Genomic DNA, 6453 nt, shown 5'->3' on the forward strand with positions numbered 1-6453 from the left:
CTCTCCCTCTCTCTCTGCCCCTCCTCCACTCACGCATGCATGCTCTCTCTCTCTCTCTCTCACTCTGTCTCAAAATAAATAAACTTTTAAAAAATCTTAAAAAATAGCAATAACCTTCTCACATTTCAAGTCTACAGATTTAGGCCAAATCCTGGTAAGATAAAGGCCAATAAACACACATTCCTGATGTGTCTGATCAAAGCACAGTTACTACTTGCACAGAAATAAGATTTCCTCATCAACGAAGGAGACAGACCCACGGCTCCAGCCCTTCTGGGCACACTGTGCAAGGTATTCTCTGTTTCTGGGCAGCACACTTAGGAGACACGAGGGCAGGTTGGGGGTGCCCAGAAGGCAGCGGTGGGACAGGGAGGACAGGGAGGAGCACTTGAATTCGAAGGATCTGGAGCCTGAGGAAGAGAAGACTTGCCTGGGGTCGCTCCCAAGGTGTTCATGTACTTAAAGGACTGTCCTAGGGAGAGGACACCAGTGCGGAGAGATTGGAGGGAGGCCGAACTTGGTTACAGCTTAAGTTTTCAGGTAAAGAATCTGTTGCTGGGGGCGCCTGGGTGGCTCAGTCGGTTAAGTGTCTGACTTTGGCTCAGGTCACGATCTCATGATTTGTGAGTTCGAGCCCCGCGTTGGACTCTCTGCTGACAGCTCAGAGCCTGGAGCCTGCTTCAGATTCTGTGTCTCCCTCCCTCTCTGCCCCTCGTCCACTTGCTCTCTCTCTCTCTCTCTCTCAAAAATAGATAAACATTTTTTAAAAAGAATCTGTTAGTTTTTGAAGTGTTCCATGTGAATTCCAGTTCAGGAATCTATACAGGCCAAATTGGGGGTCTGGCAGGAGGAGGCGGTTGGGACGTTGGACAGATACTTTCTTGGGTCCGTGGTCTCCAGATTCTGCAATTCTATCTGAATAAGCAGGATTTCGGTCTCCATCCCCTTTGCGATAACACTGGTTATTAGATTTTTTTTTTCCTCACATCTTTCTTCTTTCCCCTTAAGCTCCTGGAGATGCTGGGCAAGTATTTTAGCAAATAAGCACTATAAACCTTTGACATTTATGAAAGACTCGGAAAGGGGAAAAATGCAGAAAAGTCCTTCGAAGGGAGCGATTGGTCCTTGTGTCGGGCGGCAGACTTGTCCCTCAAGGCTCCGCTGCCCCCACTCTGGGCCGCAGGGATGGCACAGGGTGTCATTCGTCCTTACCAACAAGGACGTGTTGAGTGTTCCTGTGCAGAGGCTCTGGGGAAGACATGAGGAGAGTCCTGGGTGGCAGAAAAGAGGACCTTTCCATAAAAGCAACAGTGTCAGATGAATTTTCTAGAAACATAGTGAATTCAAGGGGGTGTGTCCGCTAAGGCTGGGTTTCCTTATCTGTGAAGTGGGGCTGGTGACGGCGCTGCCCTATTTGGTGAGTGACGGTCGCGGGAGATGCTGTGCCCATGGGGGGCCCTCGGCTGGGGCTCTGACTTCGAAGGTTCGTAGGAGGGCGGGGGGGGGGGGCCTGGTGCTGGAAGCAGGCTGTTTCTGACGATCCATCTAGAGAAACTAAGAGGGAAGCTGGGTGGGGACAGGAAGGATTTGCAAACAGACTCTTCTAATTCTCTTTTAAAAGCAGCAAGTCAGTTCTTCTTTCTATTGTGCATTGGGAAAGAAATTTCTGCCATGACCACATGCCATGGGGTATGTCTCAAGTGAAACCGTTTTGCTCCCACATCCCAAAGGTCGCTCAAATTCCAGCTTAAACTCCAGTTAAACAAGCACAGTGGTGAGCCAGCCTGGATTTTCAGGTCCAATTTTATGTTTCTCCTCTTTCTCCTAGCCCAACACACAACCAGCCAGCCTGCTGTGGTCTGTGGATGGTCCTCCTTTTTTTCATTCAACAAACATCTGTTGAGCGCCAGGAATGTTGCGTGTGACTGTGAAAGGCAGACCCGGCCCCCCCTTCATGGAGCTGATGTGGGGGACCACTCAGGCCAGCAGGCTGAATGTGGATTGAGGACGTAGACCTAGGGAGGGCTTGAGACCCTGCAGGGGAGACATGCAACCCAGGCTGGCCTTCTGGAACAAGCCACGTAAATTAAGAGCTAAAGGTTGAATAGGAATTAGCCAGATAGGGGCACCTGGCTGGTTCAGTCGGAAGAACATTCGACTATTGATCTCAGGGCTGTGAGTTTGAGCCCCATGTTGGGTGTAGAGATGACTTAAAAAAAATTTTTTTTTAATTAAAAAAAAAAAGGAATTAGATAAAGTGGGTGATGAAGTCGTAAATGGGGAAAAGGTCCAAGGGCAAAAATTTTCAAGCAACCAAAAGCCATTGGAGCCGAGAGGGGAAGGTGACCCTGAAATGAGCTGTAGAGGCAAGGAGGGGGCAAACGCATGATCCAGAGCTCCAGGGGTGAGGCAGAACTGGAGAGGGCAGGGCCGGAGAAGTGGAGGTGGCCGTTGCCGGGATCCAGATGTTGAGGTGGAGAAACAGATGCATTTGGAGTTGGCAACCTCCGCCGTTTGCTCGAAGATCTGGATGGACGGTGAGGAAGCAGGGCAGTGGGAGCAGGGGTTTCTATCAACAAGTGTGGTTGTGAAGATGTGAGGCCCGTGGCGGGGGCCGGTTTTGGTGGCCGTGGTTTTGTTTTTAAGGACAGAAAGTTGTTGGGTTATGGGAAGGAGGAGTAGAAGTTATCAGAAGAGAGGATTGGTGAATGGTGGAATGATGTCCTAAGAAGATTGGAGGGGAGGGGGCTCACAGAGGAGTTGATGCTTTCGGGGAAGGACCCAAGAACAACAGTAACAATGCGAGTGGCAGGCAGTGGGGAGGGGAGCGGCGCAGCTGGGTGGCTCAGGTGGTTGCCTCCAACTCTTGGTTTCAGCTCAGGTCATGATCTTGTAGTTTCGTGAGTTCAAGCCCCTCATCCGGCTCTGTGTGGACACTGCAGAGCCTGCTTGGGATTCTCTCTCCTCTCTCCGCCCCTCCCCAACTCACGCCGCCTCTCTCTCTAAATAAAAAAAGAACGCAAGGGGGGTGCTGGCAAGACCTTAAGAGTGGTGTTCAGATTAAGTGTGAAGTAGGAGGAGGATGCGGGGCAGGGGAGCATTTTGTGATGAGCAAAGGAGGAAAAATGGTGGGGAGAGGGAGAGGCAGCCACCAGGTGAGGGCAGGTGCACCTGCGCCATTGCCGTGAGCGCCCAGTTGAGGCTGGAGACCACGGTTTTGCACTGGTGCCAGTCTGAACAATCTGGGGGCTCGCTCTCCCCATAAGATCAGTCCTGCTCACAGCACCCCACACCTGTGCTTCAATCCTCAGTATGACCTTCAGACCGGAGAAGTGACAGGTGACAAAACGGAGTTTCCTAGGACGAGCTTTGTAGGGTCTGTCCTCAGCGGAAACGCTAGAGCGTGTTCCCTGAGGTGGTGAGGTGGTGGCCCCATATTTGCAGAGGCAGCCAGGATCAGGCTCAACCCAGAGGCAGCTCCTGGGTCAGGCAAGCAGACAGTGAGTTTATTTTTAAACCCAAGTGGGCACTACAGCTGCCAGGGAGAAGCAGACAGCTCTTGGGGAGAATAGAGATTGGCATCTGGTCAGACACTCGTCAGGACGCCTGCAGGCTGCCAAGCGGGCAGGGGTTCAAACTGTCTGAAGGCCGGGACTATGATGAGGGGCCAGGGTGGGGGTGAGGGGAGCAGCAGTTAATGCTTCGGAGCCCAACGAAGCATCGCCCAAGAAGGCAGAGGGGGCTCAAGGCCTGAGCCCCGAGGCCCGGGCTGCCCCGCAAGGCAGTTTGGGGCCAGTGAATATAGAGAATACAGCTGTCATCCCTGAACTTGGGGGCTGAGTCAGACTTGGTCTCAATTCTTAATTCATGGTCAGATGGACCACGTGAATGGGGAGAGCAGAGGGCAGGCGAGCATCAGGGGCATTGTGTCAGCCGTCTGGAGGACCAGGTGGTACCTTGTCCCCTTACAGCTGACCTGGAGGGCTGTGTGTGACCGAGTGGAAGGCTCTCGTGGGGCTCTGCGTGGACGATGTTATCTGTGGCTTCACAGCCTCGTCAATCTCGTAGAGCAGGGAGACACTTCTCTCCCGAAGGGTCAGGTGACGACGGGCCCCTGCTGACTCCCACGTCATTGCAAGGGCTTCCCGGGCGCGCTCTGGGACTTGTCACCAGGGATGGTCTTTAGGCTGTAAGACCTTAGACCTCTTACACAATAGCCATAGCTGAGGCCCAGCCCCGACAACGCTTGTTTCCTGCCTTTTCTTTCAACACCAGAAGGCCTGAAGGGCCCCCATGGAGGCTGGAGCCCGGCCAGCGGTGCAGAGGGTTTCAGGGGCTGGTGGGAGGGCCTCGGGGATCTGTGTGCGGGTGGGGTGCAGCTCTTACTCCCTTACTACCTCTGTGGGTTCTCAAGAAATGAGAATGGAACTCCAGCTTCAAAGCCCAGAAGTTGACGCTCAGCCGCTGCTGGACAGCCCTTTGCCTGAGAAGCGCTTTGGGCCAGAGGAAGCTTCCTGGGCATTGAGCCTCCGGGCCGGGGCTGCCCCTGACTTCCGCTGTGCTTCTGAAAGGGCGATAGAAATCCCACACTCCCTGCGGCACGTTCCCCAGGGCCGGAACCGCTTCCAGGGCCGGAAGCATCTAGCTCTCTCACTCTAGATGAAGTTAAAATTCCCCAAGCCTTCCAAGGTCATCCTGCCCTCGTTCATTTCCCCTCTTCTGGCCTTGCCTTCTTTCAGTTTCCTGGGTTTAGAGAGTGATACTTAGTAATTCTCGTCTAGACCTGTGCCATCCAGCATGGTAGCCGCCGGCCGCAGGTGGCTTTGGGGCACTTGCAGTGTGGCTAGTGTGGCCTTAGGTCCAAAATACACTCCTGATTTCAAAGACTTAGTACAAACAACAACAACAACAGAACAATGTAACATCTCAATGATCATTTTATGTCGATTACATGTTGAAATGAGAATATTTTGGACATACTTGATTTGCTTAGTAGTATTAATATTCATTTTACCTACTTCTTTTTTTAATGAGGTTACTAAAAAATTTAAAGACACATACATAGCTAGCCTTCCTGGGCCACCCATTTTATTCTATTGGACATCACTGGTCTAGACACTGGGATGAGCTATAATCAATTTATAGTCATTCCTTCGACTCAACGAACACACTCTGAGCACCTCCAAAGTGCAGGGTGGGCTTAGTGACCCCGGCTGTCCATCGTGGCCACCTTCAACTCAGGAGGGCACCAAGGAGGCCCACACACAGAACTGGGAACTGAAATCTGAACCCATGATCCATCCAGAAATTCTGAACAGGTGAGTGCCGGGTTCGGGAGGGTGACTCAGAGACAGTCCGGGGTGGTAATCCTATCAAAGGATTTTTGACTTTTGAAAAAACACATACCTGGGAATTCTCACAATAGTGGCCTTTACAGCAAAGTTTGAACTTCTGGTCCCCCTCCACAGTCTTTACGAAACACTCTGCCAGAACTGCCTGTGACATGTTCTGAAACCAAAGTAAGTACTTTTCCAGACTGTTTCCAGATCTGATATTCCATTCCAGCCCATGGAGCCTTCCACCACGGCAGATAGGAGGTATGCAGGCAGCAGAGGGCAGCAGAGGGCTGGGGCTCCCTCCCTAGAGTTCCCATGGCCAGCCATCCTCGTGCACCTCTGGGCACTCACACAGGTGACTTCTCAAGCTCCGGGGTTCGGCCTGAGGCTGAGAAGCAGATGTCAAGAGTGACTGAGTGCTGACCTTCACGAGTCACCAGTAACAAGCCTCACTCATGCCCTCTTCCAGAAGCCGCATCTTTCACTACCTGAAGGGTCAGCCGTGTGACGCCTCAGAGTCTGAAGGTCAGGACAGACCGAGAAACAAGAAGGGAGTGGACATGAGGAAGGAGAGTGGAGAGGCAGCAGCAGGAATGAAGAAAAGTTAAAATGAAGGTTTCGCACCCACAGCAGACAGGGCAAGTCTAGAGGCAGGCAGTGACTGGTGGGTTTGAGAGGGATTCCAGCTGGGCTGCCTGGTCAGCTAAGGTGAAGAGATGGGGGGTAGAGTGTTCCCGAAATCCTGGGGGGACTCAGATGTCACCACAGGGTGGGGACCAGGAACCGGGGCTGGTGCTGCCCTGAATCCTACTCTCTCTGCTTGTGAGCTGCCGTGGTCCTGGGACACCTGCCCTTTCGGCAGTGGGGGGCTAGGCTTCTGGGGCTGCTCATTGTCTCCAAGCCCATGACCGCTGCTGCTATTTCCTGCTCCCATGACCTCTACAGTATCTTGGTATCTTACGTTGCCTTCATTCCCTGCCCCCGCCTCGCATCTTATCTTTCCCCCGAATAAGCAGGACCTCCAGAGCCAGACACCTCCAGGCCCAAAGCCTCTAAAGGGGAAGATGGGAAGATAGTTCCTGTGGGGTGGGAGGGGCTCGAAGCCTTGGCCTTGCTC

This window comes from Neofelis nebulosa, chromosome 16, assembly GCF_028018385.1.
Source record: "Neofelis nebulosa isolate mNeoNeb1 chromosome 16, mNeoNeb1.pri, whole genome shotgun sequence".
NCBI lineage: Eukaryota > Metazoa > Chordata > Mammalia > Carnivora > Felidae > Neofelis > Neofelis nebulosa.